We start from the raw sequence: 13309 nt of genomic DNA on the forward strand, positions 1-13309 counted from the left end.
TCCCGATTTTCCGTAAATTGGATACGGAGGCAGTACTGCAGCGCGTTATGCAACGGAGTCACACACGGCGGAGCAACCGAAATGCGACGCATACCGAAGTGGTGCCACGCGGACACCTGCTGTCGAGTTCGGTTAGGTCGGCGCTGGCCGCTACGCCGTGAGAGGCGCGCATAGCATCACGCGCCGCGGGCCGCCATCGTGGAGGGGGAAGCGGTCTCTGGACGTCCGTTCGAATTCCCATCCGGTGTGACGTAAAGGAGCCGCCACAAGCCCTACAGCGCTTGACATTGACAGGTGCTGGCCGTGCTACGTACTCAAATGGTCCAGTAGCGAAAATAACGTCTTGCGTTTTGATCACCCTTTGTATCTACATCTACACTCCTCAAGACACCTTTTGGTGTGTGGCGGAGAGTGCTTCTGGTACAACTATTAGGTCCCGGAGAGGCGTGGCCCCTTATATCGCTACTGTCTAGAGCCTGTGTATCGAGAGAATGACTCACCCGTGCACAGTGACAGATGGTCTGAAGCGAGTTCACTCGAGTACGTAGTTCTAATTTTTCATCTGCTAGAGGACAGTAGCAGACAGGACTAAACATAAAGAACTACAATGTAATTAAGAATTTAGACCACCAGAGTCCAGTAGTGCGCAGAGACATTCAAAAAACAGGTCAAGAAAATGTTTTTGTGAATTGTTCTGTTTATTTCTTGAACGCTTTTTTCTTATTTATGTTGGTAAAAAACGGTTCAAATGGCACTGAGGTCATCAGTCACCTAGAAAAAATGGCTCTGAGCACTATGGGACTCAACAAGTGAGGTCATCAGTCCCCTAGAACTTAGAACTACTTAAACCTAACTAACGTAAGGACATCACACACATCCATGCCCGAGGCAGGATTCGAACCTGCGACCGTAGCAGCAGCGCGGTCCCGGACTGAAGCGCCTAGAACCGCTCGGCCACAGAGGCCGGATATTTATGTTTGTACAGTTTTGTATATGCTTTCAGTAGTGTGAATGATACGTGAATGTGGTCTAAAGTAAATTTGTTGATCATCGTTCTGTTGATGAACGCTGTACGAACTACTGTAAAAAAAAAAAAAAAAAAACAAAAAAAATTAAGACAGTGTGAATGCAGGCGACGGGGAATTTTGTATCATACTATGTTAAGTAAGTTTATGGTAAAAGGAAAGCCAATTCGAGTGCAAATGAAAATAGTTAATAACTTAAAGTTTAAACAAATTATCAGAATGTTAAATATTTATTTCTGGAAAAAGTACAGTTCCAAAGTGTGTTATTTGTTGATTGGTTAGTCATGAAAAGCGCGGACTAACGCGGGAGAATAATGTTTTGCTATTGGCCTTAAAGAAAACTGACCAATCAGAATGGAGTATCCTTCACTCGTCTTTTGTCTTGGAGATACAGAATGCTCACAGCAGTTTAAAGGAGTCGGAGCCCAGCATTTCAGTGGTACGGTCGTTTGTAGTATGAGCTCCGAAGGAAGTTATACTTTGCCGGTTTTAGTTGTGCTACATGTCTCAAAAGTGTTTTAAAGTGAAGGCATATCTATTCCTCTGTGTTTTTTTAGAAAGTACGGATTTTTAAAGTAATTTTGTGCATAAAAAAGACAATAATTCCCCGTGGCATATTGAGCAGATCGGCGACTGAAAACTTGAGTGCATTAAACACCGATAAACTTAATAGTATGACGAGCATTTTCATTTAAGAACAATCCGTGCTTAGTAGCTGTTCATAAATCAGGAAACACTTTACGACATACTTGCTAACGTGAATGAAAAGGTTTGGGCATGATTGTGTTAAGATTAGCAAGGGCCTGGCGGTGAACGTGTACATCTCAAGGTTCAGAATATATTGAATTTAAAATTAAGATCTCGTGCCAATTCTTAGAGTAGTTACTGTACGTTGTATGCAGCCTTGTTCGAGTTGCAGTACGTTAGGTTTCTGCTCGGTTTTCCTACCGGAGTTCTGCTGCAGCGAGTTCGCAGATAGGTGCAGTTAAGGGGGAGTTTTACTATCTTTGGCCCGAAAAAAAGCATGTTCATTGAGAATTTTTTTCTCGTGGTGTGTTATAGATATCAATGTCAAATTTGGTCAAAATGTTTATTGATATTTTCTCTACAAACTAGAGTTTTTTAGACCGTAAATGTCGAAGAGCAAAGGAGGAAGTGCCGTCGGAACGAAACAAAATTTCGATGTAGACACCCACGCGCGGTATGTCACAGGTCAGCCAGCTCGTCTGAAATCAAAATTGAGTTGACGTTAGCGAAGTATATAAAATTCTTTAGGATTTGTACCTCGCTTAAGTTATTTGGACCATAGGAAACAGATTGGCGGCTATTTGAAAAAAAATGTGTTTTTTTCATCGATTTTTCGACGTCGTCGGCCAAGTAAAAAATCTATAGTTGATGGATCGGAATAAAAGTGGTACAACTCCTAGATAACTTTGTTAGCTTCGTCGGAAACAAAGAACCATGCCAATCGGTTCAGTAGATTTGAAGTTACCATATCGCGCGATAGAAAAAGTCATTTCGAGAAAAACGCGTTTGAAGATTTGAGTACATATAAATGCAATATTATGCAACTTACGTTCAATCTGCTATTCCGGGTCCATAAACTAGTCCTTCCTCTTCCTCACAGAGGGCGTTCTGCTCGATCTGGGCGCTGCTCCAGAGTCGCTCGTACGGCCGGTGACAAGCGGTTTTCAACTGCTTGAATCGTCCGAATGCTTGGCGAACTACGTCGAAGTCCCAGGGTGACGTCTATCGTTGTCATGGTCTTCAGAACTGCTGAATAACCTTCGTTGAAGCCGTTCACTGCCAGGGAAGTCGCAATCTCCACGGTCTTCGCACCAGAATGTAAATGCTTGGGGGCTAACTTCCAAACACACGTATTCAAACTTTCATTTGAATTTTGTGTGTTTCCTCCCAAGCACCAGTACAATACCTCGTCCTCCGAAAGAAAAAAACTGATGCGTGAAAAAGGCCGATTTCTGGCAGGTCCCTTTGTTTGTTCAACCATGAATAACAAACATTTCCGTTCCGTATTCGGAAAAACCGTTTCAGGGGTGGATTCTAAACACTTTTATGGATTCAAAAATACAATTTTTAAAAAATCGATTTTTTGAACCAAAAGATAGTGAACCTCCCCTTAATGGACGAACGAAACCGCGCCGCCGCACCAGCTCTGTTCGCGAATGGCGCACAGGAAAAATGATTGTCGGGGAAACACCGCTTTAGCTCTACTTTAACTGATCATTGTCGGGGAAACACCACTTTAGCTCTACTTTAACGGATCATTGTCGGGCAAACACCGCTTTAGCTCTACTTTAATGGATCATTGTCGGGGAAACACCGCTTTAGCTCTACTTTAATGGATCATTGTCAGGGAAACACCGCTTTAGCTCTACTTTAACGGATCAGTGTTGGGGAAACACCGCTTTAGCTCTACTTTAACGGATCATTGTCAGGGAAACACCGCTTTAGCTCTACTTTAATGGATCATTGTCAGGGAAACACCGCTTTAGCTCTACTTTAACGGATCAGTGTTGGGGAAACACCGCTTTAGCTCTACTTTAACGGATCATTGTCAGGGAAACACCGCTTTAGCTCTACTTTAATGGATCATTGTCAGGGAAACACCGCTTTAGCTCTACTTTAACGGATCCTCTCGTTGTGGTAGTTTCACGAGACGTGTGTGGGAGGAAATAATATGTTACCCGAATCTTTCCAGAATGTACTCACTCGAAATTTCACAGGTAAGCCCCTCCGTGATGCTCGCCATCTCTCTCGTAGCTGCTGCCACCGGAGTTTGCTGAGCATTTCTGTTATGCTGTCTTGCCTGATCAAAGAAGTTCACCGCACTTTGTTGTGTCATGTATATCTCACCTGTTAACTCAATCTCGTAAAGACTCCATACTAATGAAAAATACTTAAGGATCCGTCGATAAACGAATTTGTAGGTAACTTGTTTCGTGGATTTATTTCCTTAAAATTCTTCCCAGCCTCGCCTCTGCCTTTCCTACTATTTCATTTCTTTTACGTCGTCATCCTAGCTTAGATTACTCTGGATGGCTATTCCTGAGTACATTATCTCATTATCTGACCGAAAGTATTCAGGCACCTATTAGTGGACATTAATATGGACTGAGTCCATACTTCATCTGTATGGTGACTTGAACTCTGTTCAGGTCACTTACACTGAGGTGTCTGAAAGTCTGTGGAGGAATGGCAGCCCATTCTTCCTCAAGAGCCGAAACCAGAGAAGATAGTGGTGCTCGATGGTGGGATCGGGTGAAGTCGACGCGGTAACTCATCCCAGAGATGTTCAGATCGGGATGCTGGACAGGCCAGTCTATTCGAGGATTTTTATTGTCCACAAACCAATTGCCCCACAGATGTTGCTTTATGACAGGGTACCTTGACGTGCTGATACAAAAAGACGTCGCCTTCGAATTGCTACTCTACTGTAAGCAGTAATCAATCCTGTAAATTGTAAACAGTAGGTTTTCGCTGCCGTTGTCGCAGTCAATAAAATTCTTCTGGGTTTGTGATCGCATTGTCAACTACAAAATTCCGACGTTTCGGCGACTATTGCAAGACGCCTTCCTCAGTGTGTATTGTTAACTATTGAATGGCGCTGTCTTTGGATATGAGGGTGAGGAGGAAGCGTTGATGAAACAGCACTCCAGTCCGCACCATTACGCCTAGAATGCTGGCTGCGATACATTGACGACAACTTTGTCATCTGGCCGCACGGAGGAAATGAGCTTCAGAACGTCCACCAATAGCTCAGTCAGCAGCACAGCAAAATTAACTTCACCGTGGTCGCAGAAAAGAACTGGGTATTGCCTGTTCTCGATGTGGAAGTTTACCGTAAGCGTGATGGGAAGTTTGAACATAGAGTTTATAGAAATCCCACCGACGCGGACATGTACCTGCGCGCATCCTCCCACCACCATTCTAAGCAAAAGAAATCGGCCCTGCAAACTTTAACTAAGAGAGCCTACAGGATCAGCTATGAATACAATCTCGAAGCTGAACTACAGGATCTCAGGTCCAGTTTTGGAGGTAATGGCTACGACATGAGGATGATACATAAAACTATGGCGCCAAAGGAGGAGGGCAGTAGGGAAATCCAGAACGAAGAACGGAACACCGTCCTGCTCCCATACGTACTAGGAGTCACTGAACGTCTGGGCAAAATTCTCCGTCGGGCAGGTATTAAGCCGATGTTTCGTAGCAACAGCAAAATAAAAGACCTTCTGGGCTCGGCGAAAGATACAATTGACAAGTTTCATGCCGCCGGGGTTTATGAAATCGGGTGCGAATGTGGAGTGGTGTACAGGCGCGACTGGGCGTCCAATGAACACAAGGTTATCTGAACATCTCAAGCAATACAACAAATCAGCGGTGGCAGAACACCAGAAACAGTGCAGGATGAAGATCGAATTTCGAGAGGCCCGCGTACTGGCGAAAGAGCCGTTTAGCTTGAGGAGGAAGGTCAGAGAGGCTACAGAAATAGCCAAGTGACCCGACAACATGAATAGAGAAGACGTCTATCGACTTCTAGCGTCTTGGCTGCCAGCAGTGACAACTTTGCGGAAGGACAGCTCTCGCAGAGCAACAGGCGCGCTCAAGGCCACAGCGGTGGAGGGTACACAGAGCGCTGATCCATCCTAGTCGATACTAGGCAATTAGTAAACAGCGCTACGCTGCAGCCACCGCTCAGTTTCCTATTCGCCGATTTCCACCAATGGCAAGCAATAACGGAAACTCCAATGGAAAACACCTGTTTCCGCCAATGACAACACGCAATGCACAGACCAATAAAAGAACACATAATACCCCTCCTCCTCACCCTCATATGCAATGACAGTATTCAAACTAGCGCCCATTCAGTAGTTAGCAATGTACCCTGAGGAAAGCGTCTTGTAATAGTAGCCGAAACGTCGAAATTTTCTAGTTGACAACGCGGTCACAAATCCAGAAGAATTTTATTGATCAATTCTGTATTTATTTATTTATTTATTTATTTACAAGTCAAGTTCCGTAGGACCAAATTGAGGAGCAAATCTCCAAAGTCATGGAACGTGTCAGTACATGAAATTACAACATAAAAGTAATAACAGAACAAAATAAAATGCTTATAAACCCGAAAGAGGTCAAGCCATAACTTTAGGTAAACGCAATCAACATTACAACAAGAATCAGCTTAATTTTTCAAGAAACTCCTCGACAGAACAGAAGGAGGGACACAAGAGGAACTCTTCAGTTTCGATTTCAAAACGTGTGGATTACTGCTAAGATTTTTTGAAATTCTAGTGGTAACTTACTGAAAATGGAATCCGCAGTATTCTGCACACCTTTCTGCACAAGAGTTAAGGAAGTCCGATCCAAATGCAGGTTTGATTTCTGAAGAGTATTAACTGAGTGAAAGCTGCTTATTCTTGAGAATAAGCTAATATTGTTAAGAAGAAATGACAGTAAGGAATATATATATTGAGAGGCCAATATCAAAATACCCAGACTCGCGAGCAAGGGTCGGCAAGAGGTTCGTGAACTTACAGCGCTTATTGCCCGAACCGCCCGTTTCTGAGCCAAAAATATCCTTTTAGAATGGGAAGAGTTACCCAAACATATAATACCATATGACATAAGCGAATGAAAATAAGCAAACTAGACTAATTTTCGTGTCGAACGGTCACTCACTTCAGATACCGTTCGCATAGTAAAAATGCCAACATTAAGTCTTTGAACAAGATCCTGAACGTGGGCTTTCCACGACAGTTTACTATGTATCTGAACACCTAGAAATGTGAACTGTTCAGTTTCACTAATCATATGCCACTTCTGTGAAATTAAAACGTCATGTTTTGTTGAATTGTGTGTTAGAAACAGCAAAAACTGAGTCTTACTGTGATTTAGCGTTAGTTTATTTTCTACAAGCCATGAACTTATTTCACGTACTGCGCTATTTGAAACCGAGCCAATGTTGCACACAACATCCTTCACTACCAAGCTAGTGTCATCAGCAAACAGAAATACTTTAGAGTCACCCGTAATACTAGAGAGCGTATCATTTATATAAATAAGGAACAGGAGTGGCCCTGACACTGATCCCTGGGGCACCGCCCACTTGACCGTACTCCACTCAGGCACACATCACAGCTATTCTCAACACTGTGAATAATGACCTTTTGCTGCCTGTTGCTAAAGTAAGAGGTGAACCAATTGTGAGCTACTCGCCGTATTCCGTAATGGTCAAACTTCTTGAGCAATATTTTGTCATCAACACAATCAAACGCCATAGTTAAATCAAAAAAATATGTCTAGCGTTCGAAACCTTTTGTTTAATCCATCCAGTACCTCACAGAGAAAAGAGAATACATAATTTTCAGTTGTTAAACTACTTCTAAAGCTGAACTGTACGTCTGATAGCAAATTGTGTGACATGAAATAATAAAAAAATGACTCTGAGCACTATGGGACTTAACATCTGAGGTCATCAGTCCCCTAGAACTTAGAACTACTTAAACCTAACCAACCTAAGGACACCACACACATCAATGCCCGAGGCAGGATTCGCACCTGCGACCGTAGCAGTCGCGCGGTTCCAGACTGAAGCGCCTAGAACCGCTCGGCCACAGCGGCCGGCCCCATAAAATAATCAATTATCCTTACATACACAGCCTTTTCAATAACTTAAGCAAACAGTGATAGCATAAAAATAGGTCTATAATTGTCTACATTATCGCTTTTATAAAGCGGCTTTACTACTGAGTACTTTAATTGTTCAGGGATCATTCCTAAAGGAAAAATTACAAAGGTGGCTAAATACTTGCTAACATGCGCAGCACAGTACTTTCATATTCTGCTAGGCACTCCATCATATGCATGAGAGTCCTTAGTCTTCAGTGATTTAATTATTGACTCAATCTCCACCTTGTCTGTATCACGGAGGAGTATTTCAGACATCAATCTCGGAAAGGCATTCGTGAAGAGTGTTATATTATTGCCTGTAGAAAATAAATTTTTATTTAATTCACCAGAAATGCTCATAAAATGATTGTTAAATACTGTACATATATTGTGTGGATATCGTTGTGTTTTCTTAAGCGCAGTAGGGGGATCACAACGTAACCGCGAAAAATTCCCAAATACCGTACCACCAGCTCCTTCATACGTCGCTGTTGGCAGGTAACCTTCGCCAGGCATTCGCCAAAGCCTTCCATAGGACTGCCAAAGGGTACTGCGTGGTTCTTCACTCGAAATCACTCCTTCCCGGTCATCCACTGCCCAGTGGCGTTGCTCTTTACCCCACCCCAAGCGTCACCTACCACTGACTGCAGGGATGTGTGGTTTGTGAGGAAGTGCTGGGTCAACGTACCCCATTATTTTTAACTCCCTTCTTACAGTTGCTGTGTTAGCCGGACTGATGGCTGCACTTTGGAACTTAGAGCGATCCCTCCCACTGATCTCGCGCGATTTTCCTTATCTAGTCTCTTCTGTGTTCGACGTCCATCTGACTGGGCCGCATCTTCCGCCAAAGATACTCAGTGGAAGAGTGTTCCGAGGGTGGCTAAGTTTTCATTACTTCTAGCAACGTCCAACTTGGGGTTGCGTTGTTTGGGGGAGGAGACCAGACAGCGAGGTCATCGGTCTCATCGGATTGGGGAAGGACGTGGAAGGAAGTCGGCCGTGACCTTTCAAAGGAACCATCCCGGGATTCGCCTGGAGTGATTTAGGGAAATCACGGAAAACCTAAATCAGAATGACCGGACGCGGGATTGAACCGTCGTCCTCCCGAATGCAAGTCGAGTGTGCTAGCCACTGCGCCACCTCGCTCAGTGCAACGTCCAAGTCCCTTACATTGTTACTGATTATGGTATGTTGTGTTTACATCGATTTTCTCTTGGTGTTTATGTTATTTTCTCTTGGTGTTTATATTTTCTTGATGGCAGACTACATTGTACGAGAGTCACTCCAAAAGAAATGCTCACTATTTTTGTAAAAATACAGTTTTCATTCTGCTTGTGTGAAAGTTTTACAGTGGGTAGATACATCCTTCCCGCTTGTTTTCAAACTTACTTCAACCCGTTCCCGTGAGTGGCGCCGTCACAGCATGTCTTCAAGATAGCTGCTACACTTGACGTTCGTCAGAAGCAACGTGCTGTCATAGAATTCCTGTGCTGTGAAAACGATATAGTGGGAAACATCCACAAGATGTTGAAAAAGGTGTATGGAGGTGCTGCTGTCGATCGCAGTACAGTTAGTCGGTTGGCAAGCAGGTTACGTGATGAAAGCGGGCCCGGCAACATTGAGGATTGTCCTCGCAGCGGCAGGCCTCGTACTGCACACACTCCAGACAATGTGCAGAGAGTTAACGAATTGGTGACTGCTGACAGACACATCACAGTGAACGAATTCTCACGCTACGTTGGGATAGGCGAAGGAAGTGTTTGCAGAATACTGAAAGTGTTGGCGTTAAAAAAGGTTTGTACCAGATGAGTTCCCAGGATGTTGACAGTGGCTCACAAAGAAACAAGAAAAACGGTACGCAGCGAACTTTTGGAACAGTACAAGAATGGTGGAGATGAATTTCTTGGAAGAATTGTGACAGGTGATGAAACATGGCTCCATCATTTTTCACCAAATGGAGTGGCATCATGCAAATTCACCCAAGAATAAAAAATTCAAAACCACACCTTCTGCTGGAAAAGTTATGGCTACGGCGTTTTTCGATTCCGAAGGTCTCTTGCTTGTGGACATCATGCCAAGTGGAACCACCATAAATTTTGATGCATATATGACGACACTGAAGAAACTTCAAGCTCGAGTGAGTTGTGTTCGACCACATCGGCAAAAGCAAGCAAGATGTTTTGCTGTTGCACGACAATGTAGGGCCACATGTCAGTCAAAAAACCATGCAAGCGATCACAAAACTCGGATGGACAAAACTGAAACACCCGCCTTACAGTCCTGACCTGGCTCCATGTGACTATCATCTCTTTGGGAAACTGAACGTCTCTCTTCATGGAACGTGGTTTGAAGATGATGACTCCCTTGTGCAAGCTGCCAAATAGTGGCTCCAACGGGTTTGTCCAGAATTTTACCGTGCGGGTATACAGGCGCTGGTTCCAAGATGGTGTAAGGCAGTTGAGAGGGATGGAAATTATGTGGAGAAATGAAAATATTGTTCCTAAAGAATGTATCTAAGCACTGTAAAACTTTCAAACATGTGGAATAAAAGATGGATTTAAAAAAATAGTGTGCATTTCTTTTGGAGTGATCCTCGTAACAAAGCTAGCTGACATGCACCTCATTTATGGGGAGGCACGATAGGATAGCCGTGCGGCGAGGTGGTGGTAGGTTCCTGTGGCACCAAGCTGCTGAGGTCATCGGTCCCTAGGCTCACAAACTGCTTAATCTAACTTAAACTAACTTATGCTAAGGACAACACACACCCCATGCCCGAGGGAGGATGCGGCGAGGAGCTTGTATGAAAACGGTGATGATTACTTATGACACATCTTACTGCTCGTGTTTACATGCGACTGACATCACTGCTCTACAAGCATCAACCAGGTAATTAGTGTTGATCACGGACTTGGTTTTCGGTACAACATGCTCAGATATGGAGTTGGCAGATACACATTTGCTGTATGGATTAGATGAGGGTAATGGCTGTAACACTGTCAGCGGCGCAGGCAACCCGCTCGTCAGCCAGGTGACAGTAAAATTTTAAATGAGACGAAAAGCAAAACAAGAAACAGATAATGGAGATATTTACATTGAATTTAAAACTTTTCAAAGGTGAAAAAACGAAACTTTTAGATGTACGGTAGATGACCTCTTGCACTGATACTTAAAAAACTGTAGTAATAAAAGGTAAAATGAAATACAATTACCGAACATATAAAAATTTAAAGCATATTCCAGAAACACAGATATTGAAAACGACCACTTTCCTGTCACTAAAAACGGGAAGGACTTACCGTTGGATAGGGACTCAGTCATTGAAGGGGTAAGGGCTGGCCGAAGAGGAGGATAGGAATGTGGTGGTGTAAGGATGGAGGACTGGTGCATAGCAGCGATGGGGTAGGAGTGGCTGTTGGGACAGAAGAGGGGGTTGAGTAGAGGGGGAATTAGTAACACTAATATTTGTTGGAAAAGGGGGGTGGAGAAAGAAAGGCAGGCGAGGAGGAATGGGTGTAAGGAAATGTGGTGAGTACAAGGATAAGGTGAATTGAGTGGGGTAGACATATAGCTGGTAGGAATGGCAGATGGTGGAAGTTTCTTTTTGGAAGAGTATGCGGAGGATATGTAGGTGGAGATTTGCTGGTATATGTTGGTAAAGGTTCTGTAGAGTATGAGGATTGTAAAGTAGGGGGGGGGGGGGGGGAACGATAGGATTATTGGAGTCGAGTTCGCTGATGATGTAGATTGTTCAGAGGTGCTCATGTAAGTGAGGAGAGGTGGGAATTTGATTTGGTGGTAAAGGATTCTTGTGGGGAAAAGTAAACGGACGTGGAAAGCGAGGCAGAGTGCATGGCGTTACAGAATATGGAGGGACTGATAGAGCTTGGGTGGGACAGAGAGCAATACAACATTCGCTTCATAAAGGATGGGGCAGATGAAGGATTTATACACTCATGTTCATAAATTAAGGATAATGCTGATATATGATGAAACAACGCTCTGGTGGGAGGTCTACGGGTTTAAATCACCTTGGGCTATGACCATGCGGTGCATTTGACCTGCGGTTGTCGCATGGTGGCGCTGGCAGTAGTCCACATACACAGAGGTTTGTTGGTGCATGTCAGAGTACAGTGCAGCGAATAAGTGTGCAGACGTTTTCAGACATGCTAATGGTGACTGTGTGTTGAAAATGGCTCAAAGATTACGTATTGACGACGTTATGAGGGGTAGGATAGTAGGGCGACTGGAGGCTGGTCAAACACGGCAGGTCGTAGCACGGGTCCTCCGTCTGCCACAAAGTGTGATCTCACGATTATGACAATGATTCCAGCAGACACGAAACGTGTCCAGGCGCTACAGTACGGGACGTCCACAGTGTACAACATCACAAGAAGACCGATATCTCACCATCAGTGCCCGCAGACGGCTACGGAGTACTGCAGGTAGCCCTGCTCGGAACCTACCCGCAGCCGCTGGAAGAGTTATCTCCAGACACACAGTCTACAGACGGCTGAACAGACATAGTTTATTCTCCCAGAGACCTCCAAGGTGCATTCCACTGCCCCCTGGCCACAGGGGAGCCTGTAAAGCCTGGTGTCAAGAACACAGTACATGGTCATTGGAATAGTGGTCCCAGGTTATGTTCATGGACGAGTCTAGGTATAGTCTGAACAGTGATTCTCGCCAGGTTTTCCTCTGGCGTGAACCAGGAACCAGATACCAACCCCTTAATGTCCATGAAAGGGACCTTTATGGAGGTCGTGGTTCGATGGTGTGGGGTGGGTTTATGATTGGTGCACGTATACCCCTTCACGTCTTTGACAGAGAAACTGTAACAGATCAGGTGTATCGGGACGTCATTTTGCGCCAGTATGTCCGCCTTTTCAGGGGTGTGGTGGGTCCCACCTTCCTCCTGATGGATGATAACGCACGGCCCCACAGAGCTGTCATCGTGAAGGAGTATGTTGAAACAGAAGATATCAGGCGAATGGAGTGGCCTGCCAGTTCTCCAGGCGTAAACCTTCTGGGATGCTCTCGGTCGACGTATCGCTGCACACCTTCAAACCCCTACGACACTTCAGGACCTCCGACAGGCACTGGTGCAAGAATGGGAGGCTATACCCCAGCATCTGCTCGACCACCTGATCCAGAGTATGCCAACCCGTTATGCGGCCTGTGCACGTGTGTATGGTGATCATATCCCATATTGATGTCGGGGGACATGCGCAGGAAACAGAGGCGTTTTGTAGCACATGTGTTTCGGGACGCTTTTCTCAACTTATCACCAATACTGCGGACTTACAGATCTGCGTAGTGTGTGTTCCCTATGTGCCTATGCTATTAGCGCCGGTTTGGTGTAGTGCCGCGTTGTGTGGCACCACATTCTGCAATTATCCTTAATTTATGAGCATGAGTGTAGATGAGGAGGACAGTGCAGGGGTACAAACTCCAAGTTCGGCCAGTTAGTAGGTTTAGTACTTTAGCCTGTTCTTGGGTTTCTGTTGGATGGTTAGAAGTGAGATTTGAGTCCAAGTTATTTTAGTGCATTAGTTAGCTGTACAGGATGGTCTTAGATGGTAAAACTATATTTATTGCCT

Source organism: Schistocerca nitens, chromosome 9 (genome assembly GCF_023898315.1).
Source record: "Schistocerca nitens isolate TAMUIC-IGC-003100 chromosome 9, iqSchNite1.1, whole genome shotgun sequence".
Classification (NCBI taxonomy): Eukaryota; Metazoa; Arthropoda; class Insecta; order Orthoptera; family Acrididae; genus Schistocerca; species Schistocerca nitens.